Below are 12165 nucleotides of genomic sequence, written 5' to 3' on the forward strand. Positions count from 1 at the left end.
CACGTTTGGAACGACTGCGAGAAATGAGAGGCAGCATGCAGCAAATTAATAAGGAAAAGATTATCCCATCTGGGGAGCTGGGCTCTGCACCTGCCAACACGGCCCTCTCTCTGTGAAACTGCTATGTTGGTCACAAATTAAATAAGCTTCCTGAATTCCTCGGCTATTAACTTCCAGCGGGGGAGTCCCAGGTTCGCCCCTCCAGAATGACCACACTGTGACGACAAAGGGCTTCTCCGACCTTCGTGGCCAACCTTTCTCTGATTGTAGGAACTGGTGTCTGGAAGTAGGACAATGACATATGCTTTGTGTGTATGTGTGTGTCTGTGTGTGCGCAGTTTAGACACTGCAAATGGCATTTGAAGATTTTTCTGTCTACGGACTGGGGTGGAGGGTGTCCACATTACCCATCTCAGGTGATATGGCAACCTGAATTCTGACCAGCCTGCCTTAGGAGCCAGGAGTCCTGATAGGTTAGCCATTAAGTCGGTTGCCAAGCCATTTTCAGTCTTAGCCTCCAGCCTTTGTCTGTCAGAGGGGGAGACTGACCTGGATGGTGTTAGAGGTACATTTCAGCATTCAGAGTCTATCATTCATTCTTCCTGCTTCATCTGTGGTGTTTAAAAAAATAAAAAAAAGAGAGAGAGATTAAAGAGATTTCTCAGGCACCTAAAGGCTGGGGACCATTCCGAGAATTCACTGTTCATCTCCTGCCTCCTCCATCATTGATGTTTTCCTGTTGGGCACTCGTGACAAGATTGAAATCAGGAGGTGCTCAGGTCAGCATGGGAGTTGGGGAGGCGGGGAACATGCCCCAGTGAAGGTTTTCACTGCATATGTGACTATGAAAACGTTACCAACTGTTTGACAATCGGGCCTTGGGGATCGTGTCCAAAGATTCACAGTGCAAACTTTCTGCCTAGCTCTGAACGCACTTTCCCAGGCAGACGGCATTGGCCTGTGTTTGCTATCCTCCCTATTACACGGCACCTGGCAAAGGGAGATCCCGTGTGGTGTCGAGTGGCAGAGTCAGGAAAACCTGGATCAAACCATGGGGTTTGCATCCTGGGGGGCCACTGTTTATAGCAGCTGTCTGAACCGAAAGGGGCTTGCACCTCAGCTCCTTGGGTTTCATGATGTCATCAAGGACTTGCAGCCTTCAACTTGCTTCACTCGTCCCCAGCACTCTGGATATATCTTCTTTATTGAGACAATGGCCTTGAAAACAAGGGTGTCACGTGATCAGTTATGGCAGAACCACACCCAATAGCAGAGTTCTTCAACGCAGACCATAGGGAAGACCATGCTGAGTGGGGCTTTGGCCAGCGCAGGAGATAGGCCTCCCTGGCACAGCAGGGTCCAGGATTCCTCATTCCAGCCACCCTCTGGGCCCGAATGTTTAAGAAACCTCCATTTTCTTTCTAGCTCAATCCACTTTGGCACCCAGTGCACGCCCATCTTCTCTTCCTGGTGACCTTGGCAGTCTGTTTTTTTCTGGCATTCAACTTCTCACCTCCCAGAAGTTGAGAACTAAGAGTATAGGTGCTCGAGTCTGAACCCTAGCTCTGCTACTAGAGCTGTGTGACTATGGGAAAGGTACTTAACTTCTCTGTACCCCCAATTTCCTCACTTGTAAAGGACAAGTAAATAAATATTATCACTTACCTCATAGGATCTTGTAAGCATTAGATGAGGTAATACACATAAAGCACTTAGAAAAGTTATGGGTCCCATGGACAAGTCTCAAAAAGTGTTCACAGGATCTTCCTCTGCTGACAGATAAGCTGGGCCCACCTGAGACTCTTCTCTGACCCTTACAGGGGGTCTCATTTCCCCTGTGTTCCACCAGCATCCAGGACCACTCGTCTGTTCTGGAAGATGCAAAGAGGCAACTCTTGTTTATCCACTGGTAATACTCCTTGGCAGTTAAGATGCAACCACTACACACACTTAGACAAATGGAGAAGGAGATACACTGCAATAAAAGACATTTTTCTAGACTATGCATTCCAAATGAAGCAAATTATCCTTACGTGTCCCTCCCAGCTGAATGGAAATGACTGAAGCCTGGGCGAAATGGATGAACTCGCATGGTCTGAAAGAGGAGCAAGAAGCCCCAGTCACGTTTCTAAAAACAGCCATGGCCTATCAGGAAGGTCCTCCCTCACTGTTCAGCTGCCTGTCATCCAGCCCATTAGTAAATTATAATGACCGGTGCTCACTGTAAGCAGGCACTGTCAGGGGCACCCGATGTGGATTCACTCACTTATCCTTACAACAATCCATAGTCCATGTGGCAGTATTTGTACTTCCCCTTTTATTTTATTTTTTAATATATTTTTTATTGTTGATAGTATTACAGATATCTCCCACCCCCCTCCCCCCATGCACTTCCTCCCAGCCCCTAACCACCCACCCAGGTTGTACTCCTGTTTTATAGATGAGGAAATGAAGGCACAGTTCAATTAAGTAGCCAAAAGTCCCATACTAGTGAGTAGCAGAGTATCCATGCAGTTTGGACATGGAACACTCCTCTCGCCCCCTGCCCCCCCCCCCCCCCCCAACCACAGCAACATGGAAACCGTGTGAAACTGGAGAATTGTGAAAACAGAAGAAATGGAAAATAGCTACATGCCTATAGCTACATGTAGCTTCTGAGCTTCCATCAAAAAGGAGGAGTGCCCAGGGTGTTTACACTTTTACACTTTCTAGCTTTCCAGAGAAGATAGGCTGGCCCGCTCAAGGGTTAACGTGCAAAGAGGCTCATGTTGCATGGAAGCCCTTCCAAAGGTTGGCACAACACTGCCCGGTGCCGAACAATCCAGGGCAGGGTTTCTAGAGCTCTGTGCCAACTGTTTCCAGTGCCTGGAAATGGGGCAGCTGTCACCCCTTCTACCTCAGAGAAGAGCAGAAGGGCTTCCTGTGAGTTTTCATGACAGTATTCTGGAACCACTTCCTAAATTCAGGAATGCCCATTTCTTCCCAGGTCAAAAATTTACTGAGTTGTTTTGTGTTTGGAGTTGGTGGAGGAGAGAAAGAGCAATGGTCCAGGCCTCTGGATCTGCTGTCATCCTGGACACCAGCATCGGCAGAGGGGTGCCATCTCTTCCTCATTCTCCCAGGGAATGTCACTCATGATCCTGGATGGGCTTAGTTTCAGCCTCAGACCCTTAAGGCTGTGCTCTATATAGCACTACCAATTAATTAGAACTAACCCAAAAGATGAACTAGGTTTGTTATCCTGGTTTCCCAGTTTCTCAAGAACAGATCCCATAGGTGATGGGTTAAGCAGCAAAGTCGAAGTGTTGAGGACTGGGTGTGAGCAGAATTTTGGTGAGAAAAAGAGTAAAGAATATTCTACAGACATGTTCATAGGGCGAGGCATCCAAGGGCCACAGGCAGATAATCCAATTCCAGAAGCCCAGTAAGGGGTAATTAATCGAGGCATTGGTTGAGCACAAGAAAAAGGTTTGGCAACAGGCAGTCACATTACATCCCTATTTTGTACCAGATGCCATGCTAGATGCTTTGCATGCTATCTAAAATCCATGTCAACCACGCGATAGGAGTAATTTTAGAGACAAGGACACCGACAACACACAAGGCTAAATGACTAGCCCCAAGGTCACATAGTTAATAAAAATAAAGTCAGGTTTGAAGCCACATCCATATAATTCCAAGGCCCCCAATCTCTTTTTTTTTTTTCAAATCAGCATTGTTTTATTTCCTTAAATTTCCCAAATGTTACCTAAAATCCTTAGTAAATTTACCGCTGCCCCTATGTTAATAATCTCTTGATATTCTTTGTATAATTCTATATTTTCTGCCATCCCCTCTGAGCTTATTGAGATATAATTGGCATAATATTGTATAAGTTTAAGATGTACAATATGTTGATTTGATGCATTGCAAAATGATTACCACCATCATGTTAGCTAACACGTCACATCACGTAATTACCGTTTCTTTTTGTGGTGAGAACATTTAAGATCTACTCTCTTAGCAACTTTCCAGTATACAATCCAATATTATTATTACCATCATGCCGTGCATTAGATCCCCAGGAGTTATTCATCTTATAGCTGGAAGTTTGTACTCTGACCAGTATTTTTCCATTTCCCCCACTCCCCATCCCTTGGAAACTACCATTCTAGTCTGTCTCTATGAGTTCAGCTTTTTTAGATTCCACAGTATTTGTCTCTGTCTGACTTCACTGATTTCACTTAGCATCAATCATGTCCTCAAGATCCATCCATGTCATTTCGAACACCAAGGTCCCCAATCTTAACCACCAGACCTGTGGCTCTCGATCCTGATCTATACATTTAAATCACTTAGGCAACTTAATAAAAAAACACACAAATCTTTTCCCAGACCAACCCCAGATGAGTTAACTCATAATCCCTGAGCATCCCAGTGGTTCTGTGACCAGCCAGGCTAGAACCACTGCCCCAGACTCCTCTTCCTCCAGGTAAGCACCAGTCAGAGGTAGCAGAGAATTCTGCTCATGGGAAGCAGAGTCCTATCCTGGTGGCCAGGGATTCTAATGATGGCGATTGACTAGCCAAGACCTTAGTCCTACAAGAAATACAAGTAGGAGCCCAACCACAAAAACAAAAACAAAAACAAACAAACAAACAAAAAACAACCTTTGATACTAAAATCAACCTTCAGAGTCAGAATGTCAGAATGGGATGACCACAAAGCTCCCTCTCACACTGAATGCTGACCCGGGATTCTCACGTTTCTTTACATTCCCTGGAACAAGAGCATTGCTACCTGCTAGGGGAGGGTTCAGCCTGTTGGTGTGCGTCACCTGTCCCAATGGTGTGAAGAACAGAGTTCCAGGGGCCAGAGAGCAGGCAGGTCATCACCTGTGCCACATCCCACCAACCTGGTCTGAGCCAGCAACAAGGTCCCACAGAGCATCTCACTAATGCCCATCTTACTCTGCTGGACTCCAGAGGACTTTACAAAGTCCAAACAAAGAGCAGAAAAACAAGTCATCCACAAGGATTGTTTGTCATGTTTTCTCTGTTTTTATAAGTAACCATTAGGTTACTTGTTGGCTTTGTCTTCTGCTCCTTCTAATACTTTTATCTCTCCCCACCCCTACCTCAAACTGCCAAACAGTCAGTCTGGATTGACACTTAGTAGGAAAGAAAAGGGCTCTAGTCTCACAGCCCCTCCCTGGAGGCTTCTTTTAGCAGTAGTGCAGGCCATGCTCGGCTGAGCCAGGCCACGGGGCTAATCGAAGTTGGCAAACACTCTGAGTCAGCAGGCACCAATGTCCCAGGTCAGCTGGTGAGAGGGTAAGTGGGCAAGTGTCTGGCTTCTTCCTCGCGTTTTCCAAACAGGAATCTGAGTCCCAGTAATCACTAGCCTCTGGGACCAGAGGCTATTTTGGGCCTTTCTTTATCCAATGGAAAGTTAGGGGTGGTGTCATCTGAAACTTCCAAGGCGCATTCGGTTTCACCCTCATCCAGGACATGTCCCTAGAGGAAATGGAAGCAGAGTCAAGGAGCCCGAAATGTGGGTGTCAGAACTTCCCTTTGTTTTTATTTGTGTCATTCCTTTCCATTCATCCCTTCTATTTTTAGCTCTGCTTTCCACTACTCTGGTTCAGGTCTAACTCCCGTGTCACCTGGACTCTCACAGCAGCCTCCTGGTGGGCTCGCTACCTCCGATCTGTTACCTCACCCCAATCTATCCTCCTAGCAGAATGATAGCAGAATCTATCATCATAGCAGAATGAGCTCCCTGAAGGGTCAATGGAAATACTGAATGCAAACCCGCTTAGTAACACATGATGCAAACGGCAACACCCACCTGCACACAAATCAACTGACTTGGCAAAAGACAGGGATGCGGTTTTTACTCACTGCTGAGAACACGGGGATAAAGTCCAGTGCTTTAGCAAAAGGATGAAATGGACAGACTGAAATGGCTGTTTTAGGGTAACAAGGGTATGAATCCCTACATACAGTTCTGGAACCTTCAAACACGTTCTCAAGAAGGCATTCAAGGTGGCCTTGTCTGCTCAACAATTGTGTGATTTGTTTGTTTGGTTGGTTGGCTGGTTGGTTGGTTGCCTTCTGCAAGAGCCTGACCAGGACCCAGGCTGGGGAGGAGCCTGCAACCTATGTACATGCCCTTGACCAGAATCGAACCTGGAACCCTTTGGTCCACAGGCCGAGGCTCTATCTACTGAGCCAAACCACTAGGGGGTGAGTTTAGGTGATTTGTTAAACATCACTTAGCGAGTGCAATGCAGAACAAGAATATAAATTTCTAACGTGTCACATTGATGTAGTTGATGAATGGATAGAGGGATGGATGGTCCAGTGGGTGGAGCATATGATTTCCCTCTCCTTAACATATGGAAGAGCTCTCCATTGCTGACAGAGCATAAATCAGTGAGACTGGCATATATGGCTTCCTGGGATCTGGTTTTAAATTATTTTTCTATCTCGTTGCTCAGACAACTCCCAAGGCTCCCTATACTGCATTCCCACCTTTCCCCTCCCTATTCCCCAAACACACCTTGAACTCTGTCTCTTCTGTGCCTTTGCTCACTTCCTGTATCCCTCTCTGATTATAAAAACCCCACTCAACCTAACCCATAGTTGGAGTGCCAGATAAAAAACAGGATGCCCTGTTAAATTTGAATTTCAGATAAATAATGAATAATCGGTCCATATAAGTATGTTGAAAAAACTGCATGAAACATACTTAAATTAAAAAATTATTTGTTTACTTAAATTCAAATTTAACTTGGTGTCTTGTAATTTCTTTGATAAATCCTTCAACCCTACCCATAAGCTAATGCCCATATGCATCCATGGGTTTTACTCTGCCCATCCCAAAGTGGGATTTGGCACTTTTTTATATTTTCTATACACAATTCACTCTTATCAAATTAATGGTGAACAATGCGTATTTACTGCAAGTTTCTTACTAAATATGAAAGATGGGATTTATCTGACTAATACCTACCATTTTGTCTAAAAAAAAAAATTCTTATTAAAAATAGCCTCATGAGCCTCTCTTCATTTGACCTCTCCCATACAAAGCATTCAGCTACTCCCCTGTTCCCACTCTATTATGCAAAGAAGCCTCCATCTTCCACACCCAGACACAGGCTCTTTTACACAGGATGGTGGACTTATCAAAGCAATTTTTCAATCAAGCATAAACCTGAACCAAGCACCCAGAGGAAGACCAAGGTTCCTCTAGGAATGGCTTCCTCCTGGTTTAGATACATTCCACTTGAAGTTCTTCTAGCCACTGTGAAGCAGAATTCCTTTTAGTGTGTGTGACTGTAAATAGATGGGTTCTTAGAATGGAGACTTTGAAAAATAAGGATGAGCCCTAGCCAATTTGGCTCAGTGGATAGAGCGTCAGCCTGTGTACTGAAGTGTCCTGGGTTTGATTCCAGTCAAGGGCACATGCCTGGGTTGTGGGCTTGATCCCCAGGAGAGGGAATACAGGAGGCAGTTGATCAATGATTCTCCGTCATTATTGATGTTTCTATCTCTCTCTCCCTCCCTTCCTTTCTGAAATCAATAAAAATATATTTAAAAATGAAATAAACTACAGATATTAAAAAAAGAAATAATGATTTGAATGAAATGATTTCATATTTAATATGAAGAAATTCACCTGGATGGACGTGTTTTTGCTGTTACATGATTAGCTACTTGAGTGGTGCATTTAGAGTGAGCCGACAGGCAAGGTGGCCTGCAGGCCTTTCCCACTTTCCCACCACAGCCTCATTTCCACCGTCTCCATCAGTGAGCTGAAGATCCATGGCAATGGCCCTTGGAAGAAAAGATTTTATTTTAAAAATTGTTCTCCTTCCAAGGAAATGCCAACAAACTAGACATTCTTCTGAGGAGAAATAATGACATAAGGTTACTATTTCATTGTGTGACCTTAGGCAAGTCATTTCATGTCGCTTAGACTTAGTCTTCTCATCTATAAAGTGACAGGGCTGAACATAATGATCTCTAAGCTCCAACATTTTGTGATTCCATGTTGTTATACTTCCCTTTCTTCTTTTAATATTTCAGTATGTGCCTTAAGGCACACAGTGAGCAGAAAAGTAGAAACATGACCCATATAGAATGCGTTTGCCAAGTCCAAAGAAGAAAACATAAATAAAAGCTTTTTTCTTATAGATTTATTATTCCCAATACTACTTATAAATTTGAATAGCATTAGTGGTAATAGCGCCTCCTTTACATTTAATACCTTTGCATTTATCCAGGGCTTTTTGAGATTTTCAAAGACTTTCACCCTCATTGTTAAGAGGTCTCCAGACTATGTAAAAACATTGTGACAAAAACATAAAAGACAGATGCACAGAAAGCCTGAATTTCCATCTGTATATCTAGCATTCATTAGGCACCCATCAATTCTAAGTCATGTAAAGAAACTTGAAAGACACACCCTAGACTCAAGGTGCCACCTAAAAGGTAAGACATGCAAACATATGCACTACAAATTAAGAGCATCAAAGTACTGTGCAAACAATGACCTGCCTAAAACATCCTGGGAACCAGGCAAAGGCCAAAAGGTCATTCCACAGTTTTCTGCCTTAATAATAATAATCCCTTTTAAATGTGTTGTGCCATCGAGTTTCCAGAACATTTCAGATGCATTCCTTAATATAATCCTTAGCACACACACACCTCACCACCTGCTTCTTTACTTTTTTATGCAGTACTCCATTATCCTTCCTTTACAGATGGGGAAACTGTGACTCAGAGCTATAAAAAGACATGCCTTAGGTCAAGAAATTAGTATAATGCTGACACAAGATTCAAATCTTGATCTTCTGACTCCAAATCCTGCTTTCTTGCCACTTTTTAAACCAGCTCCCGAAACCTGGTGTCCTCACCGTGAAATGAGGCTAATCACAACCGCAGATAAGATCTTGTGGTGTATATTAGATGAGATGATTCCTGTGACACACTCCATACACACAGGGACTGTTCAGGAACTATTAGCTACCAAGATTGTTTGCTAGACATCACTGCTTCTCTTGAGTACCTTCCTTCACCTCCTAAATGCCTTCCCAGAAAGGTACAAGTGAATCTACGAAGATGGAAAAAAAAGTATGATCACATCAACCTTCTCAGTGGACTGCCTTTGGTCCATAGATGCAGACATGGTGGATGGGGCAGGCTTCTTGGATCAGAGGGAAGCACTGGTACAAGTAGAAACCATACGGTTCTCCCCGATGGAAATTTGAAGTTGGGATTGGGAAAAATATCACAAGTTTTGCCAATTTAGGAACTATTGCATGTTAACCTGAGAGCTATGGGATGATCACAGGCCACCCTGTGAACTGAAGAGGCAAAGACAGACAGTCTACAGAGAGAGAGAGGATGAAACCAGTCTGCAGAGCAAGGCAGTCACAAGAGAGCTTATTGCCTGTGTGCCTTCCAAAGACCCCGCAATAACTCTGTCCTCGGTGGGCTCCACTTCCATATCCTCCTTGTTGCTTAAGCTGGCTCAAGGAGTCCCACCTGTTGCAGAAGCCAAAAGCCAACTCTCTTTCTAGTTAGGAAGGCTGCTTCTTTAGGAAAGAGGACCCTGAAGCTGCCTACCCAAGCAGCACCCAGAGGAACACTGAGCCAACCTGTGTCGGTGTAATGAGCTTATTTCAAATGATTTGCTTTAGGGACCTGAGATAATATGAAAGACTGCCTCCCAAGATTTCAGGGATCCCAACTGGAGTCTAAGTCACATCCATCACTGAGACCCAGCCATGCCCAGTGTGGGCAAGATAATCGACTTTGCACAGAAAACTCAATCTAAGGGAAGAAGGCATTCGGCAGGCAGTCTTTTTTTAATTCTTTATTGTTTAAAGTATTACATAAGTCTCTTTTTTCCCCCATTGACCTCTCCCTGCTACCCCCACCCCCAGCACATGCCCTCACCCTCCTACTGTCTGTGTCCATTGGATATGCTCATATGCATACATACAAGTCCTTTGGTTGATCTCTTACCCACTCACCCCCGCCTTCCCTCATAGGTTAGACAGTCTGTTCAATGCTTCAGTGACTCTGGTTCTATTTTTGTTCATCAGTTTATGTTGTTCATTATATTCCACAAATGAGTGAGATCATGTGATATTTATCTTTCTCTGACTGGTTTATTTCGCTTAGCACAATGCTCTCCCTCCATGCTGCTGCAAATGGTAGGAATTCCTTCTTTTTTACACAATTCCATTGTGTAGATGTACCATAGTTTTTGAATCCACTCATCTGCTGATGGGCACTTAGGCTGTTTCCAAATTTTAGCCATTATAAATTGTGCTGCTATGAACATAGGGGTGCATATCTCCTTTCTGATTAGTGTTTCTGTTTTCTTGGGAAATATTCCTAGAAGTGGGATTACTGGGTCAAATGGAAGTTCCATTTTTAATTTTTTGAGGAAATGCCATACTGTTTTCCACAGTCTGCATTCCCACCAGCAGTACAAGAGGGTTCCTATTTCTCCACATCCTCGCCGGCACTTGTTGTTTATTGATTTGTTGATGATAGTCATTCTGATAGGTGTGAGATGATACCTCATTGTTGTTTTGATTTGCATATCTTAGTTGATTAGTGACTTTGAGCATGTTTTCATATGTCTCTTGGCCTTCTGTATGTCCTCTTTTGAAAAGTGTCTATTTAGGTCCTTTGCCCATTTTTTTTATTGGATTGTTTATCTTCCTTCTGTTAAGTTGTATGAGTTCCCTGTAAATTTTGGAGATTAAACCCTATCAGAGATAACACTGGCAAATATGTTCTCCCATGCAGTGGGCTTTCTTGTTGTTTTGTTGATGGTTTCTTTTGCTGTGCAGAAGCTTTTTGATGTAGTCCCATTCATTTATTTTCTTCTTAGTTTCCATTGCCCTAGGACCTGTATCAATAAAGATATTGATACGACAAATGTCAGCTATTTTGCTGCTGATGGCTTCTTCAAAGATTTTTGTGGTTTCCATCTTATGTTTAAGTCCTTTATCCATTTTGAGTTTATTTTTGTGTATACTGTAAGTTGGTGGTCTAGTTTTATTTTTTTTTGCAAGTATCTGTCCAATTTTCCCAACACCATTTATTGAAGAGACTGTCTTGACTCCATTGTATGTTCTTGCCTCCTTTGTCAAATATTAATTGAGCAAAATGGCTTGGGTCAATTTCTGGGTTCTCTGTTCTGTTCCATTGGTCTATATGTCTGTTCTTATGCCAGTAGCAGGCAGTTTTAAGAACAGTGGCTTTGTAGTATAGCTTGATATCTGGTATTGTGATCTCTCCAACTTTGTTCTTCTTTCTCAAGATTGCTGTGGCTATTTGGGGTCTTTTTTATTCCAGATGAATTTTTGGAGAGTTTTTTTCTAGGTCTTTGAAATATGCCATTGGTATTTTAATGGGGATTGCATTGAATCTATAGGTTGCTTTGGGTAGTGTGGACATTTTATTTTATTTTTTTAAAATATATTTTATTGATTTCTTACAGAGAGGAAGGGAGATAAATAGAGAGTTAGAAACATTGATGAGAGAGAAACATCGATCAGCTGCCTCCTGCACATCTCCTACTGGGGATGTGCCTGCAACCCAGGTACATGCCCTTGACCGGAATCGAACCTGGGACCCTTCAGTCCGCAGGCCGACGCTCTATCCACCGAGCCAAACCGGTTTCGGCTAGTGTGGACATTTTAATGATGTTGATTCTACCAATCCATGAACACGGTATATTTTTCCATTTGTTTATGTCTTCCTCTCTCTCTTTTTTCAGCGTCCTGTAATTTTCTGAGTGCAGGTCCTTTACCTCTTTGGTTAAATTTATTCCTAGGTATCTTAATTTTTTTGTTGTTGCAATGGTAAATGAGATTGTTTCTTTGTTTTGTTTTGTTTTTTTAGTTTCTCTTTCTGTGAGTTCATTATTGGTATATAAAAGAGACACAGATTTCTGGGTATTAATTTTGTATCCTGCTACATTGCCAAATTCATTTATTAATTCTAGCAGTTTTTGATGGAGTCTTTAGTGTTTTCTATGTATAGTATCATGTCATCTGCAAATAATGACAATTTTATTTCTTCTTTTCCAATTTGGAAGCCTTTTATTTCTTCTTCTCCTTGTCTGATCATTATGGCTAGCACTTCCAGTACTATG

The sequence above is a fragment of the Myotis yumanensis genome, unplaced genomic scaffold (assembly GCF_028538775.1).
Source record: "Myotis yumanensis isolate MYYU_CA2020_CCGP unplaced genomic scaffold, mMyoYum1.0.hap1 SCAF_10, whole genome shotgun sequence".
NCBI classification, from domain to species: Eukaryota; Metazoa; Chordata; class Mammalia; order Chiroptera; family Vespertilionidae; genus Myotis; species Myotis yumanensis.